Source organism: Scyliorhinus torazame, chromosome 10 (assembly GCF_047496885.1).
Source record: "Scyliorhinus torazame isolate Kashiwa2021f chromosome 10, sScyTor2.1, whole genome shotgun sequence".
In the NCBI taxonomy this organism is placed as follows: Eukaryota; Metazoa; Chordata; class Chondrichthyes; order Carcharhiniformes; family Scyliorhinidae; genus Scyliorhinus; species Scyliorhinus torazame.
This window is the reverse complement of record NC_092716.1, coordinates 184,415,212-184,440,027: the sequence shown is the minus strand read 5'-3', so window position 1 is coordinate 184,440,027 and position 24,816 is coordinate 184,415,212. Positions and strand designations below refer to the sequence as shown.

The 24,816-nt window shown below is 51.5% G+C and overlaps 1 long non-coding RNA gene across 2 annotated transcripts in view; it reads left to right on the top strand.

The window, feature by feature from the left end:
- The first annotated feature begins 8,813 nt into the window (after positions 1-8,813).
- The window catches only part of LOC140384419 (uncharacterized), a 31,353-nt gene continuing 15,350 nt past the window's right edge, over positions 8,814-24,816 (top strand). Inside the window, exon 1 of one of the 2 annotated variants that reach the window (XR_011933055.1) lies at positions 8,814-9,132. This is a non-coding gene — a long non-coding RNA (uncharacterized lncRNA). Of the gene's footprint in view, positions 9,133-9,196; positions 9,272-24,816 lie in introns of those variants that run through there. The other variant, XR_011933056.1, reaches the window with a different exon arrangement.

Genomic DNA, 24,816 nt, shown 5'->3' with positions numbered 1-24,816 from the left:
TAGGCTAGGAATCCAACAGTGAATAGCTCACCTCCTTAACCCCCGCCCCCAAAAGAAAACTGCCCACCATCTACAAGGCACAAGTTGGTAGTGTAATGGAATACTCATCACATGCCTGGATATGTGCAGCTCCAGCAACACTCAAAAAGCTAAACGCCATTCAGGACGAAGCAGCCTGGCCTGCTTGATTGTTCCTCCTTCCACAAACATTCAAACCCTCCGCCACCAATGAACAGTGGCAGCCATGCGTACCATCTGCAAGATGCACTGCAGTAACTCACCAAGGTTCCTTAGACAGAACCTTCCAAACCCACGACTGCTACCATCTAGAAGGATAAGAGCAGCAGGCACCTGGGAACCCTACCACCTGGAGGATCCCCTCCAAGTCACTCACTACCCTGACTTGGAAATATGTCACCTTTCCTTCACTGTCGCTGGGGCAAAATCCTGGAACTCACTCACTAACAGCACAGTGGGTGTACCTACACCTCAAGGACTGCAGTGGTTCAAGAAGGCAACTCACTACCACCTTCTGAAGGGCAACTAGGGATCGGCAATAAATGCAGGCCTGACCTGTTTACATGGACTTCAGTAAAGCCTTTGACAAGGTACCTCATGGCAGACTGGTACAAAAGGTGAAGTCACACGAGATCAGAGGTGAGGTGGTAATCATAGAATAGAATTTTCAGTGCAGAAGGAGGCCATTCGGCCCATCAAGTCTGCACCAACCTTTGGAAAGAGTACCCCACTTAAGCCCACACCTTCAACCCATCCCCGTAACCCAGTAACCTACCTAACATTTTTTTTGCTTGGACACTAAAGGCAATTTAGCATCCACCTAACCTGCACATCTTTGGACTGTGGGAGGAAACAGGAGCACCCAGAGGAAACCCACGCAGACACGGGGAGAATATGCAGACTCCACACAGATAGTGACCCAAGCTGGGAATCGAACCTGGGACCCTGAAGCTGTAAAGCGACAATGCTATCCACTGTGCTACCATGCCGCCCCGATGGATACAGAACTGGCTCGGTCACAGAAGGTAAAGGGTAGCAGTGGAAGTGTGTTTTTTGAATGGAAGGCTGTGACTAGTGATGTTCCACAGGGATCTGTGCTGGGGCCTCTGTTGTTTGTAGTACACATAAACGATTTGGAGGAAAATGTCGCTGGTCTGATTAGTAAGTTCGCAGATGACACCAAGGTTGGTGGAGTGGCAGATAGTGTTGAGGATTGTCAGAGGATATAGCAGGACACAGATAGATTGGAGACTTGGGCAGGGAAATGGCAAATGGAGTTTAATCCAGACCTTGGGCAGATCATGCCTCACAAGCCTCATTGAATTCTTTGAGGATGTGACGAGTCATATTGATGAAGGTCGGGCAGTGGATGTGGTGTATATGGATTTCAGTAAGGCATTTGATAAGGTTCCTCGTGGTAGGCTCATTCAGAAAGTTAGGGGGCATGGGATACAGGGAAATTTGTCTGTCTGGATACAGAATTGGCTGGCCGAAAGAAGTCAGCGAATGGTAGTGGATGGAAAGTATTCCACCTGGAGATCGGTGACCAGAGGTGTCCTGCAAGGAGCTGTTCTGGGATCTTTGCTCTTTGTGGTTTTTATAAATGACTTGGATGAGGAAATGGAAGGGTGTGTTAGTAAGTTTGCCGATGACACGAAGGTTGGGGGAGTTGTAGATAGTGTCGAGGGCTATTGCAGGTTACAACAGGACATTGACAGGATGCAGAGCAGGGCTGAGAAGTGGCAGATGGAGTTCAACCTAGATAAATGTGAAGTGATTCATTTTGGAAGGTCGAATTTGAATGCTGAAAACAGGGTTAAAAGCAGGATTCTTGGAAGTGTGGAGGAACAGAGGGATCTTGGGGTCCACGTACATAGATCCCTCAAAGTTGCCACCCAGTTTGATAGGATTGTTAAGAAGGCGTATGGTATGTTGCCTTTCATTAACAGAGGATTGAGTTTAAGAGCCGTGAGGTTTTGCTGCAGCTTTATAAAATCACGCTTGGAATATTGTGTCCAATTTGGTCACCGCATTATGGGAAGGATGTGGATGCTTTGGAGAGGGTACAGAGGAGATTTACCAGGATGCTGCCTTGACTGGAGGGCATGTCTTTTGAAGAAAGGTTGAGGGAGTTAGGGCTTTTCTCACTGGAATGAAGAAGGAAGAGAGGTGAATTGATAGAGGTGTACAAGGTGATGAGAGGCATGGATAGAGTGGATAGCCAGAGACTTTTCCCCAGGGTGGAAATGGTTGTCACAAGTGGACATAATGTTAAGGTGATTGGAGGAAGGTATAGGGAAGATCTCAGAGGTAGGTTCTTTACACAGAGAGTGGTGGGTGCGTGGAATGCACTGCCAGCGGAGGTGGTGGAGCCAGAGTCATTCGGGACTTTTAAGCGACTCTTGGACAGGCACATGGACAGTAATAGGTTGAAGGGGTGTAGGTTAGGTTGATCTTAGATTAGGATAAATGGTCGGCACAACATCGTGGGCCGAAAGGCTTGTACTGTGCAGTACTGTTCTATGTTCTATGTTCTATAAATGTGAGGTAATGCATTTTGGTAGGCGTAGCATAGAGGGGAAATATACTGTAAATGGCAAAACCCTTAGGAATATAGAAAGTCAGGGCAGCACGGTGGCGCAGTGGGTTAGTCCTGCTGCCTCACGGCGCCAAGGTCCCAGGTTCGATCCCGGCTCTGGGTCACTGTCCGTGTGGAGTTTGCACATTCTCCCCGTGTTTGCGTGGACCTCACCCCCACAACCCAAAGATGTGCAGGCTAGGTGGATTGGCCACGCTAAATTGCCCCTTAATTGGAAAAAATGAATTGGGTACTCTCAATTTATATTTAAAAAAAGGAATATAGAAAGTCAGAACGATCTGGGCGTGCAGGTCCACATATCTTTGAAAGTGGCAATACAAGTGGACATGGTAGTCAAGAAAGCATCCAGAATGCTTGCCTTTCGAGTATAAAAACTGGCAAGTCATGCTGCAGTTGTATAGAACCTTTGTAAGGCCACACTTGGAATATTGCACACAATTCTGGTCGCCACACTACCAGAAGGATATGGAGGCTTTGGAGAGTTTGCAGAGAAGGTTTACCAGGATGTTATCTGGTCTGGAGGGTGTTGGCTATCCGGAGAGGCTGAATAGATTTGGACTGTTTTCATTAGAGCGATGGAGGTTGAGGGGTGGCCTGATAGAGGTCTACAAGATTGAGGGGTATGATAGAGTGGATCGGTAGGCACCCTTTCCCAGGGTGGAGGGGTCAGTCACCAGGGGGCATAGTTTGAAGGTCCTTGAGGCAAAGTTTAGAGGAGATGTGCGAGGCAGGTTTTTACAGAGGATGGTAAATGTGTTGCCTGGGGAGATTGTCGAAGCAGATACATTAACGCCGTTCAAAAGACATCTCGACAAATACATGGAAAGGATGGGTATAGAGGGATACGGCACAAGGAAGTGCTGAGGGTTTCGGCCAAGGTTAGTATCCTGATCTGTAAAACTCTTTCTCCTGTCTTGACATTCTTCCTAAAGTACTGGGCCACAATTGGTCACAATACCTCAGCTGGAGCCTAACCGGAAGGAAATAAATGACCAGGCTAACAGGGAGAAACAACTGGAGAGTGAGCTCAATTGGGTTGTTCCTTCAAAGATGTGGTCATGGCACGATGGGCTGAATGGCCCCTTTCTGTTCTGCATGATTCCAAGATTTAAAAATGTGAAGAAAGGGCTTACAGAGAGCCTGCAATTGGTAAGTGAACTTGATGGTTCCTCAGCCCGTTAACCCCTCACTCAGACTGGTCCGAAGTGAAAGGGGGGGGGCCGGATGTGGTCTTTAGGTGTAAACTTACACTGAGTTCAGGAGCTGAATGAACCCAGGAAACTTTGATGCACTTTAAAAATGCTGGGCTGGATTCTCCGATTCTAAGGCTATGTCCCCACGCTGGCGGGGGAACGGTGGCGTTTTATGACTGAATATTTGGCATAAAACGGCCACCGTTCCTCCGTTTGGCTGGGGGCTAGCAGAACGGCAGCGTAGAGCACCCGGCTCTCGCTGCTGATACGGCCTGGAGAATTGCCGGGTCCACAGCCGCGCATGTGCACGACGGAGGCCTGCGGCGACGGCCGTGCAACATGGCGGCGGCCGTGGACCAGGCATGGGAAATAGTGCCCCCCCCTTTGCTGGACCGCGCGCCCCGGACCCCAGCCCCTGCCAAAGTCCCCCCTGGCCGCGGATCGGTTCTTCCCCGACTGTGGCGGTGCTGGAGTGCAGCCGCCACGCTGAGTTCCCAATGGGTGAGACCGTAGAGACCCACGCTGTCGGGATTTCGGCCGGTCGGGAGCGGAGCATCGGGGATGGGCCTCAGGCAACGTCCTGAGGCCGTCGATATGCCGCTTTGGAGGGGGCGGAGCATCGTGAAAGCGGTGCCGCCTCGATTTGGTCAGAATTGGATATTCTCCGCTGATTGCCTAACGCACTTTCAGCGTCGGCGACCGGAGAATCCTGCCAGCTGTTTTACAAACGTCTCTGAGGGGTTTGACTGGCATAAGGTTTTCACTTGTATTAAGTGCAACAATGGAGTAAGAGTTTCCAAATGCATTAAAACACAAACCTCCCCACTCGTTTGACACAATTCAAAACTATCAACAGTGCAAAGCCAGATGATAACAAGGAAATTCAGAGACACACCGGTGGAATTCTCCACACCAGAAACTAAGTGCTGATGCCCGGACTGAATCAGTGATAAGAACATAAGAACTAGGAGCAGGAGTAGGCCATCTGGGCCCTCGAGCCTGCTCCACCATTCAATGAGATCATGGCTGATCTTTTGTGGACTCAGCTCCACTTTCCGGCCCGAACACCATAACCCTTAATCCCTTTATTCTTCAAAAAACTATCTATCTTTATCTTTAAAACATTTAATGAAGGAGCCCCTACTGCTTCACTGGGCAAGGAATTCCATAGATTCACAACCCTTTGGGTGAAGAAGTTCCTCCTAAGCTCAGTCCTAAATCCAATTCCCCTTATTTTGAGGCTATGCCCCCTAGTTCTGCTTTCACCCGCCAGTGGAAACAACTTGCCCACATCTGTCCTATCTATTCCCTTCATAATTTTATATGTTTCTCTTAGATCCCCCGCATCCTTCTAAATTCCAACGAGTACAGTCCCAGTCTACTCAACCTCTCTTCGTAATCCAACCGCTTCAGCTCTGGGATTAACCTAGTGAATCTCCTCTGCACACCCTCCAGTGCCAGTACGTCCTTTCTCAGGTAAGGAGACCAAAACTGAACACAATACTCCAGGTGTGGCCTCACTAACACCTTATACAATTGCAGCATAACCTCCCTGGTCATCCCTCTAGCAATGAAGGACAAAACTCCATTTGCCTTCTTAATCACCTGATGTTCTACGATGGCAAAATTGGCACTGTTCCCGGTTGTTAAGGGGCTAGCACCGGTGCCAAGTGAAACACGACCAATTCCAATGAAAAACGGTGACTGATTCGCTGGATTCGGGATTGGCACTCAAGAGGCTGACAAGCTGCAGCCGCATAAAAGCACTCGACTCCCCACACAAACTCACCCCAGCCAACAAGATGGCAGCGAGATAAGCGGCACCACGATTCACTGATGCTGAACTGGAGATCCTGCTAGACACCGTGGAGGAGAGGCAGGCCACCCTGCGCCCCGGGGTGGGGAGGCGGTTGCTGCCCACCGCCGTGCACCAGGCCTGCGCGCAGGTTCGGAGAGGCCGTGAGGACCATAGGATCGGCCAGCAGTACAGGAAGAAACTGCACAAATCAGGATGGCCAGAATATGTAGGCAGCACTGTGTCCCTGGCACTAGCCCCATCCCACACACCCGTAAACCTCCCCTCCCCTCGGCATGCCCCCCCCCCCCCACCCCACCTCCACTCTGGATGGCGACCGAACCCCCCCCCCCCCCCCCCCCCCACCCCACCTCCACTCTGGATGGCGACCGAACCCCCTCCCTGGCCACTTAGGCCACCAGCAACCACCCCCCCCCCCCCCCCCACAACCAAACACCCTCCACTCCCCCCCACACCCCCTCATCCCAGGGAGCGGGAGAAGGCTGGAGGGAGATCGCCGGACATGCAGCCCCTTACCACAGAGCAGTGGGCCCTGGACTTGATTGGTGGGCCTGGGGAGTAGGCAAAGTTGAGGCGGAGGTCGGCATCTGGCGAACAAGTCAGACCTCACTGAGTTGTGATTCCCCATTACATGTGTGTCACCAATCCCACAACCCCCCTCCCCCCCTACTGCCCCCTCCACCACCAGCACCCCCACCACCCCCCAACCACAAGCCCAACCCCAGGAGGAGAGCAGCGAGGAGGAGGACCCGTCACAGATGGGAGCCCTTGACCCACTGCCCAAGACACTCCCGGAGCACCAGTTCGGGGACAACATTGACTTTCCGTCACAACTGTCTCCACCATCTCAGAGACACTCACCTCGATTGGGCAGTTTAGAGGCTTCAGGGGCACCATCTCCTGCGCCCAACACACTTGTCGTGGTACAGCAAGTGGAGGTAGGAACCCCCGAGGAGGCGGACAATCGGAGGGTGGCCCGACTCGAGGGACTAGCTGCCACCTGGATAGGTTTCGGGCTTCTGGAAAGCGCAGTCCCACCTATTGTGGGGATGCAGTCGCAGAGCTAGTGAGTACAGGAGGGGGGATGGCAGCAACTGTCCAGCACCTGGAGGTGCGGTTGGAGGAGTCAGACTGCCTGTAGGAGCAGGAGATGGTGCCAACCATGCGTGCCACCCAGGCCAACACTGCACGGGTGGTGCCTGCGGTGGAGGCCATCGGGGCAAAGGTTTTGGCCATGGGTCAAGATGTCCAAGGCCTGGGACACTCTGTGGGGGAGGTGGCTGAGGCACAGCGCAGGGCTGCTCACTCACAGGCAGCCATGTGCCAGGGCCACCTGAACATTGCAGCAGCACTCCTGAGCATGTCCAGCCACCGTGGGCCATGGCTGAGACAATCGGCGGCATTGCCCAGGTACTAGCCGATGTGGGACAGACACAGAGGGAGGTGATGCGGGCACTGGATCATGTGGCACAGACCCAGAAGGTGGTGGCACAATTACAGCATGGTGTGGCGCAGTCTCAAAGGGATGTGGTACACTCCCTGTGCTCCATGGCCGCGAGGGTCGAGTGTGGGCCTCCAGGACTCGCAATGCCAGGTGGCGTGGAAGCCTCAGGGGTTAGCTCCGCTCACACCCAGTCCCATGGAGTTGCCCGGGGGCCATCGGGCACCCCAAGGGAGGAGAGGGTGATGGGGCTCGCACTGGTGAGTCCCTTAGGGGAGGTGCCGGAACACCACAGCGCCTCGGACTACGCACCCCCCCCCCCATCCCTGCGACATTTGGGCTTTGTGCAGAACAGGGTGGCACCGCACCACCTGGCTCACGTGAGCAGCAGCTGGGCCCATCCAGGCCCCGTTGCTCCATAAGACGGCCGCCAAAGAGGGCCCAGTTCGCAGGGCGCGGATCACAGCAGGCCGCCTCCAATTCTGATGTACTGCCTGGGGATCCACCTAAGCATAGTGTTAGGGTCCGTAAGGCCAGAAAAGCAGACACCAGTTGTAGTGATATCATGGTTCTGTTGTAAATCACCGAGTGACCACTAGGACTCTCATTAGTATATAAGTGAATGTCAGAGTCAGGTGACCCCTCAAACTGGCTGGAGGGAACTGGAGAGAGGTTGCTTGTGCTTGATCCTACTGTTTTTCATCGGTTGTTTTGTATATAGTTGACCCATAGTTAATGTTAATAAATCATTTATAGCTTTAGCTACAAGTGTTCTTGTAATATACATCAGGCCATCCGAAAAGAACACTACACCAGTTAAGTTGGCATTGGTGGAGGGCACAGGATAGCGTTAGGGGCTTGGGCACACTCCCATATTTATTTGCTCACATTAAACACCTATGCACAACATGAACAACTGCCTTGGTGCTCTGTCAGATGGCTGTGAGTGATGGGCTGGTCTGGACTGGCCGCAGAGGAGGCGCAGGGGGTGGGGGGAGGGGGGGGGGGTAGTGGTGATGAGAGGACGTTGTGAGTGGGCTGGGCCCAGGGATGCCAGTTCAGCCAGTGCTCTCTGCTCTGGTGTCCCACCCCCACCCCGCTCACCCCCGCTCACCAATGTCCCCACCTTCACCACCCCAGGGATTCGATAGAGCGTCTGATGAAATGGCCAGCTCACAAGCAGGGATCACCCATGTGGATGGTGGGCAGGAGTCAGATATTGTCAAACAATGTGGAGCACCAGAGCTCATTGCATTGCCAACGCAAGACCCCCACCCCGTAGTGAGGCAGGTAAGTATCAAGGAGGGGTGGGGAGGTGGGTGGATGCACGGAGGGTGTTGACGGGAGGGAGTGGCTGGGCATTGGGAGGGTGATGGGATGTCCATGCTGCTGGCCAGGCCCCCTAACCGTTGAACCTGTAGGCAATTCGAGTGTCCCATATGCGTTGGCCCTGGCGCACGTATTGTCCGGCCAACCGAGCCTGCCGGGGCCTCATGTCCTGCCCATTCTCCCCCTTCCCCACATCCTTCTCGTCGGACGAGGACTGGCATTCATCTCCCTCCTCCAGCCCATCACGCCTCTGCTGCACGATGTTGTGGAGGACGCAGGAGGCCACCACCATGTGGGAGACCCTCCAAGTGCTATACTGGAGGGCCCCTCAAGCGCATTCCAGGCACCTGAATTACATCTTCAGGACGCCGAAGCACCGCTCGATCACTGGTCACTGCATGGGTGTCGTTGTAGCCGGTCTCCGCGTCGATCTGTGGCCACAGGCTGCAGGGTTGCTGGGAGAGGTGAGTGCATATTTAAAAGAGACTTCACTTCCTGGAGCAGGCCACAGGCTGCAGGGTTGCTGGGAGAGGTGAGTGCATATTTAAAAGAGACTTCAGTTCCTGGAGCAAGCCACAGGCTGCAGGGTTGCTGGGAGAGGTGAGTGCATATTTAAAAGAGACTTCACTTCCTGGAGCAGGCCACAGGCTGCAGGGTTGCTGGGAGAGGTGAGTGCATATTTAAAAGAGACTTCGCTTCCTGGAGCAGGCCACAGGCTGCAGGGTTGCTGGGAGAGGTGAGTGCATATTTAAAAGAGACTTCACTTCCTGGAGCGGGCCTATTGGCTCATTGGAAATCAGGCAGGGTACAAAAGGTTTGGCAGGAGTGCCTTTAGACACGGAGTGCTGATTGGAACAGAGTGCATCTGAGTTCAGGTGAGTGACTGAGTGCTGATTGGAACAGAGTGCATCTGAGTTCAGGTGAGTGACTGAGTGCTGATTGGAACAGAGTGCATCTGAGTTCAGGTGAGTGGCTGAGTGCTGATTGGAACAAAGTGCATCTGAGTTCAGGTGAGTGACTGAGTGCTGATTGGAACAGAGTGCATCTGAGTTCAGGTGAGTGACTGAGTTTGGGTGAATGGCGAGAGAGGGCTGTGTTTTTGTTGGTGTTCGGGTTTATCCTTGAGGTTCTATAAAAATAAAAATAAATTATTTAAATTAATTAACTAGTTGAATATGGCTGGACAGGTGATGTGCTTTGCTGTATGATGATGGAACTGGTGGATCCCATTGAGACCGTCAGTGACCACATCTGCAGCAAGTGTTGGCTGCTCGAGGAACTTCGGCTCAGGATTGATGAGCTGGAGACCGAGCTGCACACACTGCGGCACATCAGGGAGGGGGAAAATTACCTGGACGCTTTGTTTCAGGAGGCAGTCACACCCGGTAGAATAAGTACTGTTAATTTGGTCAGTGGTCAGGGACAGAGTGGTGTGACTGCAAGGGAGGCAGGTAGGGGGAGCCTGAGTTTAGGAGTTGAGGAGCCTCAGCCCTTGACCTTGTCCAACAGGTATGAGGTACTTGCTCCCTGTGTGGATGAGGAAGAGGGCTGTAGGGAGGATGTGTTGACTGACCACTGCACCGTGGTACAGGAAGCCATTCAAGAGGGGGGAGCAAAAAGACAAGCGGTAGTTGTAGGGGATTCTATAATTAGGGGGATTGATGGTATCCTTTGTAAGCCAGATCGTGAGTCCCGCATGGTATGTTGTCTGCCCGGTGCCAGGGTGAGGGACATCTCTGATCGGCTTGAAAGGATTTTGGAGAGGGAGGGGGAGGATCCAGTTGTTGTGGTCCACGTTGGGACTAACAACATAGGTAAGACTAGGAAAGAGGACCTGTTTGGGGATTATCAAACACTAGGGACTAAATTAAAGAACAGGTCCTCCAGGGTTATAATCTCTGGATTACTACCCGAGCCACGTGCCAATTGGCATAGGGTTGAGAAAATTAGGGAAGTTAACACGTGGCTAAAGGAGTGGTGCGGGAAAGAGGGATTCCATTTCATGGGGCATTGGCATCAGTACTGGGGCAGGAGGGACCTGTACCGTTGGGACGGTCTTCGCCTGAACCATTCTGGGACCAGTGTTCTAGCGAATAGGATAAATAGGTTGGTCACAAGGACTTTAACTAGCAAGTTGGGGGGAAGGGAAGGGTAAAGCTATGGACAGTATAATGGTTAATGGAGAGCAAGGCAGCTGGTTACGTGACAGGTTATTATGTAGAGACATGGGTTCAAAGACAAGGAAAATTAGGAGAAAGGGTAAGAGGAAAAATAATTTGCGAAAAGTTACTGATCAAGGTGTTAGGATTCATAACAAAGACATAAAAAACAGCATAAGTGTACTTTACCTGAATGCTCGTAGTATACGGAATAAGGTGAATGAGTTGATGGCGCAAATCATCGTGAATGACTATGATTTAGTGGCCATTACGGAAACATGGTTAAAAGATGGTCACGACTGGGAGTTAAATATCCAATGGTATCAGACTATACGAAAGGATAGAATGGACGGTAAGGGCGGTGGTGTAGCTTTGTTGTTTAAGGATGGCATCCGGGCAATAGTAAGGGATGATATAGGTGCTATGGAGGACAAGGCTGAATCAATTTGGGTGGAAATCAGGAATAGTAAGGCGAAAAGGTCACTGATAGGAGTAGTCTATAGGCCACCAAATAGTAACAGGATGGTAGGGCAGGCAATAAGCAAAGAAATAACGGATGCATGTAGAAATGGTACAGCGGTTATCATGGGGGATTTAAAAAAAATATATATATATATATATATATATATATTTTATTCAAGTTTTTTGGCCAAACATAACAATGCGTAGTGTTTCTTTTACGCAACAATAAAGCAATATAAATAACCGTGGCCAGTTTTAAACAAATAAATAAGTAATATATAAACAAAAACAAAAACAAAACTAAATGGCACTGCCTTGTCCAAAATAAATACTCTCCAAAAATACAATCCAAATATACAATTCCATATACCAAATACCTATACATATACAATAACATCCCTGAGAGCCCGTCCCCCCTCCCCCCCCCCCCCCACCCCCCGCTCCCCCCTGGGTTGCTGCTGTTGTCTACTTCTTTTCCATTCCCTCTATCTTTCTGTGAGGTAGTCGACGAACGGTTGCCACTGCCTGGTGAACCCCTGAGCCGAACCCCTTAGCACAAACTTAATCCGTTCTAACTTTATAAACCCTGCCATGTCGTTTATCCAGGTCTCCACACCCGGGGTTTTGGCTTCCTTCCACATTAACAATATCCTGCGCCGGGCTACAAGGGACGCAAAGGCCAGCATGTCAGCCTCTCTCGCCCCCTGCACTCGCGGCTCTTCTGCAACCCCAAATATAGCCAACCCCCAGCTTGGTTCGACCCAGACCCCCACCACCTTCGAAAGCACCCTTGCCACCCCCACCCAGAACCCCTGTAGTGCCGGGCATGACCAGAACATGTGGGTGTGATTCGCTGGGCCTCTCGAGCATCTTGCACACCTATCCTCTACCCCAAAAAATTTACTAAGCCGTTCTCCAGTAATATGCGCCCTGTGTAGCACCTTAAATTGTTTCAGGCTTAGCCTGGCACACGAGGACGATGAGTTTACCCTACGTAGGGCATCAGCCCACAGCCCCTCCTCAATCGCCTCCCCCAGTTCTTCTTCCCATTTCCCTTTCAGCTCATCTACCATGATCTCCCCCTCGTCCCTCATCTCCCTGTATATGTCCGCCACCTTACCGTCCCCCACCCATGTCTCTGAGATCACTCTATCCTGCACTTCCTGCGTCGGGAGCTGCGGGAATTCCCTCACCTGTTGCCTCGCAAAAGCCCTCAATTGCATATACCGAAATGCATTCCCTTGGGGCAACCCATATTTCTCCGTCAGCGCTCCCAGACTCGCAAACGTCCCATTTACAAATAGGTCTCTTAGTTGTACTACCCCAGCTCTTTGCCATGCTCCAAATCCCCCATCCATTCTCCCCGGAACGAACCTATGATTGTTTCTTATCGGGGACCGCACCGAAGCTCCCGTCCCTCCCCTATGCCGTCTCCACTGCCCCCAAATTCTCAATGTAGCCACCACCACCGGTCTTGTGGTGTATTTCTTTGGTGAGAACGGCAACGGCGCCGTCACCATTGCTTGCAGGCTAGTCCCCCTGCAGGACGCCCTCTCCAATCTCTTCCACGCCGCTCCCTCCCCTTCTCCCATCCACTTACACACCATTGGAACATTGGCGGCCCAGTAGTACTCACTTAGGCTCGGTAGTGCCAGTCCCCCCCCTGTCCCTACTACGCTGCAAGAATCCCCGCCTCACTCTCGGGGTCTTCCCAGCCCACACACAACTCATAATGCTCTTCTCAATTCTTTTGAAAAAAGCCTTCGTGATCACCACCGGGAGGCACTGGAACACAAAAAGAAATCTCGGGAGGACCACCATTTTAACCGCCTGCACCCTACCTGCCAATGACAGGGACACCATGTCCCATCTCTTGAAATCCTCCTCCATCTGTTCCACCAACCGTGTTAAATTAAGCCTATGTAATGTACCCCAATTCTTGGCTATCTGGATCCCCAGGTACCGGAAGTCCCTTGTTACCTTCCTCAACGGTAAATCCTCTATCTCTCTGCTCTGCTCCCCCGGATGCACCACAAGTAACTCACTTTTCCCCATGTTCAGTTTATACCCTGAAAAATCCCCAAACTCCCCAAGTATCCGCATTATCTCTGGCATCCCCTCCGTCGGGTCGGCCACATATAGCAACAAATCATCCGCATACAGAGATACCCGGTGTTCTTCTCCCCCCCTATGTACTCCCCTCCACTTCCTGGAACCCCTCAGTGCTATGGCCAGGGGTTCAATCGCCAGTGCAAACAATAACGGGGACAGAGGACATCCCTGCCTCGTCCCTCTATGGAGCCGAAAATAGTCAGGCCCCCGTCCATTCGTGACCACGCTCGCCATCGGGGCCCTATACAGCAACTGTACCCACCTGATATACCCGTCCCCAAAGCCAAATCTCCTCAACACCTCCCACAAATAATCCCACTCCACTCTATCAAATGCTTTCTCGGCATCCATCGCCACCACTATCTCTGCTTCCCCCTCTGGTGGGGGCATCATCATTACCCCTAGCAGCCTCCGTATATTTGTATTTGGCTGTCTCCCCTTCACAAACCCAGTTTGGTCCTCATGAACCACCCCCGGGACACAATCCTCTATCCTCATTGCCATTACCTTGGCCAGAATCTTAGCATCCACATTCAGGAGGGAAATGGGCCTGTATGACCCGCATTGCAGCGGGTCTTTTTCCTTCTTTAGGAGGAGCGATATTGTTGCCTCTGACATAGTCGGGGGCAGCTGCCCCCTTTCCCTCGCCTCATTAAAGGTTCTCATCAGTAGCGGGGCCAGCAAGTCCAAATATTTCTTATAGCATTCAACTAGGAATCCGTCTGGTCCCGGGGCCTTCCCCGCCTGCATGCTCCCAATCCCTTTCACTACTTCCTCCATCTCAATCTGTGCTCCCAGCCCCAATCTCTCCTGCTCCTCCACCTTAGGAAATTCCAGCTGATCCAGAAAGCACATCATTCTCTCCTTCCCGTCCGGGGGCTGAGCTTCATATAGTCTTTCGTAAAATGCCTTGAACACTCCATTTACTCCCTCCGCTCCCCGCTCCATCTCTCCCTCCTCATCTCTCACCCCCCCTATCTCCCTCGCTGCTCCCCTTTTCCTCAGTTGGTGGGCCAACAACCTACTCGCCTTCTCCCCATATTCGTACTGTACACCCCGTGCCTTCCTCCATTGTGCCTCTGCATTACCCGTAGTCAACAAGTCAAATTCTACATGTAGCCTTTGCCTTTCCCTGTACAGTCCCTCCTCCGGTGCCTCCGCGTATTGCCTGTCCACCCTCAGAAGTTCTTTCAACAACCGCTCCCTTTCCCTACCCTCCTGCTTTCCTTTATGTGCCCTAATAGATATCAGCTCCCCTCTAACCACTGTCTTCAGCGCCTCCCAGACCACTCCCACCTGTACCTCCCCATTATCATTAAGTTCCAAGTACCTTTCAATACACCCCCTCACCCTCAAACACCCCCCCTCATCTGCCAATAATCCCATGTCCATTCTCCAGGGTGGAAGCTGTTGTTTTTCTTCCCCTATCTCCAGGTCCACCCAGTGTGGAGCATGATCCGAGGTGGCTATAGCCGTGTACTCCGTCCCCGTCACCTTTGGGATCAGTGTCCTTCCCAAAACAAAAAAATCTATTCGGGAAAATACTTTGTGTACATAGGAGAAAAACGAAAACTCTTTACTCCTAGGTCTACTAAATCTCCAGGGATCTACTCCTCCCATCTGCTCCATAAAATCCTTAAGCACCCTAGCTGCAGCCGGCCTCCTTCCGGTCCTGGACCTCGTATCTGTCCAGCCCTGGGTCCAGCACCGTATTAAAATCTCCACCCATTACCAACTTCCCCACCTCTAGGTCCGGGATACGTCCTAACATACGCCTCATAAAGTTGGCATCATCCTAGTTCGGGGCATACACATTCACTAATACCACCGCCTCCCCTTGCAGTTTGCCACTCACCATCACGTATCTGCCCCCACTATCCGCCACTATAGTCTTTGCCTCAAACATTACCCGCTTCCCCACTAGTATGGCCACCCCCCTGTTTTTTGCGTCTAGCCCCGAATGAAACACCTGCCCCACCCATCCTTTGCGTAGTCTAACCTGGTCTATCAGCTTCAGATGCGTCTCCTGAAGCATAACCACATCTGCCTTAAGTTTCTTTAGGTGTGCGAGTACCCGTGCCCTCTTAATCAGCCAGTTCAGCCCTCTCACATTCCACGTGATCAACCGGGTTGGGGGGCTCTTTACCCCCCCCCCCACCTTGATGACTAGCCATTTCCTTTTTCAATCCAGCTCCTCACCCGGTTCCCACGTAGCTGTATCCCCCCCAGGCGGCGCCCTCCCCGCCCCGACCCCCCCCTCCCATACCAGCTCCCCCTTCTCCCCAGCAGCAGCAACCCAGTTAGCCCCGCCCCCCCGCTAGATCCCAAGCTAGCGTAATTGCACCCCCCATGTTGCTCCCAGAAGTCAGCAAACTCTGGCCGACCTCGGCTTCCCCCCGTGACCTCGGCTCACACTGTGCGAGGCCCCCTCCTTCCTGCTTCCCTGTTCCCGCCATGATTACCATAGCGCGGGAACAAAGCCCGCGCTTCCCTTTTGGCCCCGGCCCCAATGGCCGGCGCCCTCAGCTCCTCATCCTCCCTCACCCCCTCCCCCACGACATGGGGAAGAGAGAGAAGTTACAGGGTCGCAGGTTTAACAACTTGGGAAGTCATCTCTTCCCCCTTTTCCCCCCTTCATCCCACACATTCACCCCCCCACTTTTGTCCCAAACGTTCTTTTTCTGGCCCGCTCACTCCAGCTTCTCCTCGACAATAAATGTCCACGCCTCATCTGCCGTTTCGAAGTAGTGGGGTTTCCCTAGATGTGTGACCCACAGTCTTGCCGGTTGCAGCATTCCGAATTTGACCTTCCTTTTATGCAACACCGCCTTGGCCCAATTAAAGCTTGCCCTCCTTCTCGCCACCTCCGCACTCCAATCTTGATATACGCGGATCACCGCGTTCTCCCACCTACTGCTCCGAGTTTTCTTTGCCCATCTGAGGACCATCTCTCTGTCCTTGTATCGGAGAAATCTCACCACTATTGCTCGAGGAATTTCTCCAGCCCTCGGTCTTCGCGCCATAACCCGATAGGCTCCCTCCACCTCCAGCGGACCCGTCGGGGCCTCCGATCCCATTAACGAGTGCAGCATCGTGCTCACATATGCCCCGACGTCCGCCCCTTCTGCACCTTCGGGAAGACCAAGAATCCTTAGGTTCTTCCTCCTCGCATTATTCTCCAGCACCTCCAGCCTTTCCACACATCTGTTGTGTTGTGCCTCGTGGATCTCCGTTTTCACCACCAGGCCCTGTATGTCGTCCTCATTCTCAGCAGCCTTTGCCTTCACGACCCGAAGCTCCTGTTCCTGGGTCTTTTGCTCCTCCTTTAGCTCCTCAATCGCTTGTAATATCGGGGCCAACAGCTCCTTCTTCATCTCCTTTTTGAGTTCATCTACGCAACGCCGCAGGAACTCTTGTTGGTCAGGGCCCCATATTAAACTGCCTCCTTCCGACGCCATCTTGCTTTGTGCCTGCCTTCCTGGCCGCTGCTCTAGAGGATCCACCGCAATCCGGCTACTTTCCTCTCTTTTTTCCATCCGTGTCCAGGGGGGATTCCCTTCTGGATTACCGCACAGTGTTACTTGCCGTTAAAATTGCCGATGGGGCTCCTATTAAAAGCCCAAAAGTCCGTTCCACCGGGAGCTGCCGAAACGTGCGACTTAGCTGGTCATCGCTGCACCCGGAAAACTCTCATGGGGGATTTTAATCTACATGTCGATTGGTTTAACCAGGTTGGTAAAGGCAGCCTTGAGGAGGAGTTTATAGAATGTGTCCGGGATAATTTCCTGGAACAGTATGTAATGGAACCTACAAGGGAACAAGCGGCCCTAGATCTGGTCCTGTGTAATGAGGCAGGATTGATTAATGATCTCATAGTTCGGGATCCTCTTGGAAGGAGCGACCACAATTTAAAATACAGTTGGAGGATGACAAGGTAAAATCAAACACTAGTGTTTTGTGCTTAAACAAAGGCGATTACAATGGGATGAGAGAAGAACTAGCTACGGTAGACTGGGAGCAAAGACTTCATGGTGAAGCAGTTGAGGAACAGTGGAGAACCTTCCGAGCGATCTTTCACAGTGTTCAGGAAAGGTGCATACCGACAAAAAAGAAAGACGGTAGAAAGGGGAAAAATCGACCGTGGATATCTAAGGAGGTGAGGGAGAGTATCAAATTGAAGGAAAAAACATACAAAGTGGCAAAAATTAGTGGGAGACTAGAGGACTGGGAAGTCTTTAGGGGACAACAGAAAGCTACTAAAAAAGCTATAAAGAAGAGTAAGGTAGACTATGAAAGTAAACTTGCTCAGAACATAAAAGCAGATAGTAAAAACTTCTACAAATATATAAGACAAAAAAGTGTGGCTAAGGTAAATATTGGTCCTTTGGAAGATGAGAAGGGAGATTTAATAATAGGAGAAGGGGAAATGGCTGAGGAGCTGAACAGTTTTTTGGGTCAGTCTTCACAGTGGAAGACACAAATAACATGCCAGTGACTGATGGAAATAAAGATAAGATAGGTGAGGACCTTGAGATGATTGTAATCACTAAGGAGGCAGTATTGGGCAAGCTAATAGGGCTAAAGGTAGACAAGTCTCCTGGCCCTGATGGGATGCATCCCAGAGTGTTAAAAGAGATGGCTAGGGAAATTGTAAACGCACTAGTGATAATTTATCAAAATTCACTAGACTCTGGGGTGGTCCCAGAGGATTGGAAAGTAGCAAACGTGACACCACTGTGTAAAAAAGGAGGTCGGCAGAAAGCGGGTAATTATAGGCCGGTAAGCTTAACTTCGGTCATAGGGAAAATGCTGGAATCTATCATTAAGGAGGAAATAGCGGGGCACCTGGAGGGAAATTGTCCTATTGGGCAGACGCAGCATGGGTTCATAAAGGGTAGGTCGTGTCTGACTAATTTGGTAGAATTTTTTGAGGACGTTACCAGTGCAGTAGATAATGGGGAGCCAATGGATGTGGTATATCTGGATTTCCAGAAAGCTTTTGACAAGATGCCACACAAAAGGTTGCTGCATAAACTAAAGATGCATGGCATTGAGGGTAAAGTGGTAGCATGGGTAGAGGATTGGTTAACTAACAGAAAGCAGAGAGTGGGGATAAATGGGTGTTTCTCTGGTTGGCAACCTGTAACTAGTGGGGTCCCTCAAGGATCAGTGTTGGGCCCGCAGTTTTTCACAATTTACATAGATGATTTGGAGTTGGGGACCAAGTGCAATGTGGCAAAGTTTGCAGACGACACTAAGATGAGTGGTAAAGCAAAAAGTGCAGAGGATACCGGAAGTCTGCAGAAGGATTTGGATAGGTTAGGTGAATGGGCTAGGGTCTGGCAGATGGAATTCAATGTTGCCAAGTGTGAGGCTATCCATTTTGGGAGGAATAACAGCAGAATGGATTATTATTTAAACGGTAAGATGTTAAAACATGCTGCTGTGCAGAGGGACCTGGGTGTGCTGGTGCACGAGTCACAAAATGTTGGTGTGCAGGTGTAACAGGTGATTAAGAAGGCTAATCGAGTTTTGTCTTTCATTGCTAGAGGGATGGAGTTCAAGACTAGAGAGGTTATGCTGCAATTGTATAAGGTGTTGGTGAGGCCACATCTGGAGTATTGTGTTCAGTTTTGGTCTCCTTACCTGAGAAAGGACATATTGGCACTGGAGGGAGTGCAGAGGAAATTCACGAGGTTGATCCCAGAGTTGAGGGGATTAGATTATGATGAGAGGTTGAGTAGACTGGGACTGTACTCATTGGAGTTTCGAAGGATGCGGGGGGATCTTATTGAAACATATAAAATTATGAAGGGAATAGATAGGATAGATGTGGGCAGGTTGTTTCCACTGGTCGGGGAAAGCAGAACCAGGGGGCATAGCCTTAAAATAAGGGGAAATAGATTTAGGACCGAGTTTAGGAGGAACTTCTTCACCCAAAGGGTTGTGAATCTCTGGAATTCCTTGCCCAGTGAAGCAGTTGAGGCTCCTTCTTTAAACGTTTTTAAGAAAAAGGTAGATACCTTTCTAAAGAATAGAGGGATTCGGGGATATGGTGTACGGGCCGGAGAGTGGAGCTGAGTCCACAAAGATCAGCCATGATCTCATTGAATGGCAGAGCAGGCTCGAGGGGCCAGATGGCCTACTCCTGTTCCTAGTTCTTATGTTCTTATGTTCTTATGTTCTGGATAGCCGTCATCAGCCATGACCGCAGTGGCTAATCCCTGCCGTCCTGGAGCCAACCCCTCAGCCGGGGGAATGCCACAAAGAGGTAAGGAACTGTTGGGGGTGGCACAGTGGGTCAGCCCTGTTGCCTCACGGCGCCGCGGTCCCAGGTTCGATCCTGGCTGTGGGTCACTGTCCATGTGAAGTCTGCACATTCTCCCTGTGTTTCCGTGGGTTTCACCAAAAAAATGTGCAGGGTAGGTAGATTGGCCACACTAAATTGCCCCTTAATTGGAAAAAATTAATTGGGTACTCTAAATTTATAAAGGAAAAAAAAAGAAAGAAAAAAAGGAACTGTCGAGTGTGCCAGGATGAAGGTGTCATGCACATTGTCCGTATATCGGGCACAAACCTGCATGATGATGTGCAGCTGATGGTCACACACCAGTTATACGTTCATCGAGTAGAATCCCTTTTGGTTTATGAAGACTAGCCTGTCATGGGCCAATGCTCGTAGGACAACATGCATCCCGTCCTGGACCCCCCTGGACCTGGAAAATCTCGGCAAATCCTGGTGCCTGGGCATCCTAGTGGGTCGATCCACATTGAATTTGATGTCTTGTGCCGAAAGGGCATCTAGGGCCTCCCTGATGGCACGGAAAGACCTGTGTACCCAACTCTGAGATTCTGCTCAGGTCCCCACTCAGCGCCTGGAAGAACCCCACTGTGTAAAGGTTCAGGGCAACCGTCACCTTGATGACCACCGGGAGCGGATGTCCTCCCCCATTCCCCCGCGGTGCCAAGCTGCCTCATGCCTTGGGCAGAGAAATGGGTGACCACCAGAAAGGGCAGGCAGTCAGTGCAGGAATCCCCTGTGGTTGTCCCCCTCTCGAACAGGTATACCCCTTTGGATACTGTCGGGGGGGATAGCCTATCAGGGGAAAACAGCAGCAGCCAGAGCAGTGGCACCACGGCTGGCTCTGATGTTCAGAAGGGAGGGTCAAAGCGCAGAAGAGTAATAGTTATAGGGGACTCTATAGTCAGGGGAACAGATAGGCGCTTCTGTGGACGTGAAAGAGACTCCAGGATGGTATGTTGCCTCCCTGGTGCCAGGGTCCAGGATGTCTCCGAACGGGTAGAGGGAATCCTGAAGGGGGAGGGCAAACAGGTAGAGGTCGTTGTACATATTGGTACTAACGACATAGGCAGGAAGAGGCATGAGGTCCTGCAGCAGGAGTTCAGGGAGCTAGGCAGAAAGTTAAAAGACAGGACCTCGAGGGTTGTAATCTCGGGATTACTCCCTGTGCCACGTGCCAGTGAGGCTAGAAATAGGAAGATAGAGCAGACAAACACGTGGCTAAACAGCTGGTGTAGGAGGGAGGGTTTCGGTTATCTGGACCACTGGGAGCTCTTCCGGGGCAGGTGTGACCTGTATAAGATGGACGGGTTGCATCTAAACCGGAGAGGCATAAATATCCTGGCCGCGAGATTTGCTAGTGTCACACGGGAGGGTTTAAACTAGTATGGCAGGGGGGTGGGCACGGGAGCAATAGGTCAGAAGGTGAGAGCGTTGAGGGAGAACTAGGGAATATGGACAGTGTGGCTCTGAGGCAGAGCAGACGGGGAGAAGTTGCTGAACACAGCGGGTCTGGTGGCCTGAAGTGCATATGTTTTAATGCAAGGAGCATTACGGGTAAGGCAGATGAACTTAGAGCTTGGATTAGTACTTGGAACTATGATGTTGTTGCCATTACAGAGACCTGGTTGAGGGAAGGGCAGGATTGGCAGCTAAACGTTCCAGGATTTAGATGTTTCAGGCGGGATAGAGGGGGATGTAAAAGGGGAGGCGGAGTTGCGCTACTTGTTCAGGAGAGTATCACAGCTATACAGCGAGAGGACACCTCAGAGGGCAGTGAGGCTATATGGGTAGAGATCAGGAATAAGAAGGGTGCAGTCACAATGTTGGGGGTATACTACAGGCCTCCCAACAGCCAGCGGGAGATAGAGGAGCAGATAGGTAGACAGATTTTGGAAAAGAGTAAAAACAACAGGGTTGTGGTGATGGGAGACTTCAACTTCCCCAATATTGACTGGGACTCACTTAGTGCCAGGGGCTTAGACGGGGCAGAGTTTGTAAGGAGCATCCAGGAGGGCTTCTTAAAACAATATGTAAACAGTCCAACTAGGGAAGGGGCGGTACTGGACCTGGTATTGGGGAATGAGCCCGGCCAGGTGGTAGATGTTTCAGTAGGGGAGCATTTCGGTAACAGTGACCACAATTCAGTAAGTTTTAAAGTACTGGTGGACAAGGATAAGAGTGGTCCGAGGATGAATGTGCTAAATTGGGGGAAGGCTAATTATAACAATATTAGGCGGGACCTGAAGAACATAGATTGGGGGCGGATGTTTGAGGGCAAATCAACATCTGACATGTGGGAGGCTTTCAAGTGTCAGTTGAAAGGAATACAGGACAGGCATGTTCCTGTGAGGAAGAAAGATAAATACGGCAATTTTCGGGAACCTTGGATGACGAATGATATTGTAGGCCTCGTCAAAAAGAAAAAGGAGGCATTTGTCAGGGCTAAAAGGCTGGGAACAGACGAAGCCTGTGTGGCATATAAGGAAAGTAGGAAGGAACTTAAGCAAGGAGTCAGGAGGGCTAGAAGGGGTCATGAAAAGTCATTGGCAAATAGGGTTAAGGAAAATCCCAAGGCTTTTTACACTTACATAAAAAGCAAGAGGGTAGCCAGGGAAAGGGTTGGCCCACTGAAGGATAGGCAAGGGAATCTATGTGTGGAGCCAGAGGAAATGGGCGAGGTACTAAATGAATACTTTGCATCAGTATTCACCAAAGAGAAGGAATTGGTAGATGTTGAGTCTGGAGAAGGGGGTGTAGATAGCCTGGGTCACATTGTGATCCAAAAAGACGAGGTGTTGGGTGTCTTAAAAAATATTAAGGTAGATAAGTCCCCAGGGCCGGATGGGATCTACCCCAGAATACTGAAGGAGGCTGGAGAGGAAATTGCTGAGGCCTTGACAGAAATCTTTGGATCCTCGCTGTCTTCAGGGGATGTCCCGGAGGACTGGAGAATAGCCAATGTTGTTCCTCTGTTTAAGAAGGGTGGCAGGGATAATCCCGGGAACTACAGGCCGGTGAGCCTTACTTCAGTGGTAGGGAAATTACTGGAGAGAATTCTTCGAGACAGGATCTACTCCCATTTGGAAGCAAATGGACGTATTAGTGAGAGGCAGCACGGTTTTGTGAAGGGGAGGTCGTGTCTCACTAACTTGATCGAGTTTTTCGAGGAGGTCACTAAGATGATTGATGCAGGTAGGGCAGTAGATGTTGTCTATATGGACTTCAGTAAGGCCTTTGACAAGGTCCCTCATGGTAGACTAGTACAAAAGGTGAAGTCACACGGGATCAGGGGTGAACTGGCAAGGTGGATACAGAACTGGCTAGGCCATAGAAGGCAGAGGGTAGCAATGGAGGGATGCTTTTCTAATTGGAGGGCTGTGACCAGTGGTGTTCCACAGGGATCAGTGCTGGGACCTTTGCTCTTTGTAGTATATATAAATGATTTGGAGGAAAATGTAACTGGTCTGATTAGTAAGTTTGCAGACGACACAAAGGTTGGTGGAATTGCGGATAGCGATGAGGACTGTCTGAGGATACAGCAGGATTTAGATTGTCTGGAGACTTGGGCGGAGAGATGGCAGATGGAGTTTAACCTGGACAAATGTGAGGTAATGCATTTTGGAAGGGCTAATGCAGGTAGGGAATATACAGTGAATGGTAGAACCCTCAGGAGTATTGAAAGTCAAAGAGATCTAGGAGTACAGGTCCACAGATCACTGAAAGGGGCTACACAGGTGGAGAAGGTAGTCAAGAAGGCATACGGCATGCTTGCCTTCATTGGCCGGGGCATTGAGTATAAGAATTGGCAAGTCATGTTGCAGCTGTATAGAACCTTAGTTAGGCCACACTTGGAGTATAGTGTTCAATTCTGGTCGCCACACTACCAGAAGGATGTGGAGGCTTTAGAGAGGGTGCAGAAGAGATTTACCAGAATGTTGCCTGGTATGGAGGGCATAAGCTATGAGGAGCGATTGAATAAACTCAGTTTGTTCTCACTGGAACGAAGGAGGTTGAGGGGCGACCTGATAGAGGTATACAAAATTATGAGGGGCATAGACAGAGTGGATAGTCAGAGGCTTTTCCCCAGGGTAGAGGGGTCAATTACTAGGGGGCATAGGTTTAAGGTGAGAGGGGCAAAGTTTAGAGTAGATGTACGAGGCAAGTTTTTTACGCAGAGGGTAGTGGGTGCCTGGAACTCACTACCGGAGGAGGTAGTGGAGGCAGGGACGATAGGGACATTTAAGGGGCATCTTGACAAATATATGAATAGGATGGGAATAGAAGGATACGGACCCAGGAAGTGTAGAAGATTGTAGTTTAGTCGGGCAGTATGGTCGGCACGGGCTTGGAGGGCCGAAGGGCCTGTTCCTGTGCTGTACATTTCTTTGTTCTTTGTTCTTTGTTCTTTGTTCACCTGGGGCACGCTCCGCTGCTGCAGCATCCTCCTTGAGCAGCTCCATCTGGTACAGCCTCAGTGCATCCCCCAGGGATGTGGCGATTAGGATGAAGGCTGCTATTCCTGGTTGAATTCTGATGTGCATTGCCTTTCGGGGTGAAAGGCAGGCATATCAGCATGGCACATACCCCCATGCCCAAATAGGTCCACATGCACTGCAGCCCTTGCCCGTGCATGTGTCACTCCTCCCTCCCCTCCCCTCCCCCAACCTCACACCCAATACCGGCTGTTCCACCCTGCCAGTCTGTCCACCGCACTCCTGGCCCAGTCGATACCCAGCATCATGGGGGCTGCTGGCCCTGGCACCCATCCCTGCTGCTAGGGGTAATGTTGGCTGGCGCTACCCATGCCACCAGTAAGCTCCGTGGCCCTCTCATGTTCCTACAGGGGCTACTGTGGGCATTACCCTTGAGGCGGCCATTTGGGGGTGTGGGGGTGTGGGGGGGGGGGGGCGGCGGGGGGGGGGGGGGGGGGGGCGGTTGGTGGGGGCTGGGGTGCGGGGGATGGTGGGGTGGGGTAAGGGCACCCATATGGCCGTTGTCACTCTGTGCGACCAGGGGCCATGGAGAACGGTCAGTGGGGTTCCACAGCAAGATGGCTGCCTTGCAGTTCCGGCAATGGCGGTCCATGCCTGGACGCCCCGGCCCCATGGGGGGTACCCCAACCCCACAGCCCACCCACTGGTCAACTCCATCACCCCGCCGCCACCCCGGGCTTGGCGGAGCCCCCCAGCTCCCCCACCCCACGCCAGCCCTGCCAGTGGCAGGAGTGGCAGCCTCTGCGTGTCGCATCTCCTCTCTCCTTCGCCAGCCACAGCGCCTGTTTCCCGATTTTTACAAGCACAAGTGACACTCACCATCGGGAATACCCCCGGCGGTGGCGGAGAATCGCGGAGACTCCGGAGAATACTGGGTCAGGCCCGCTAAT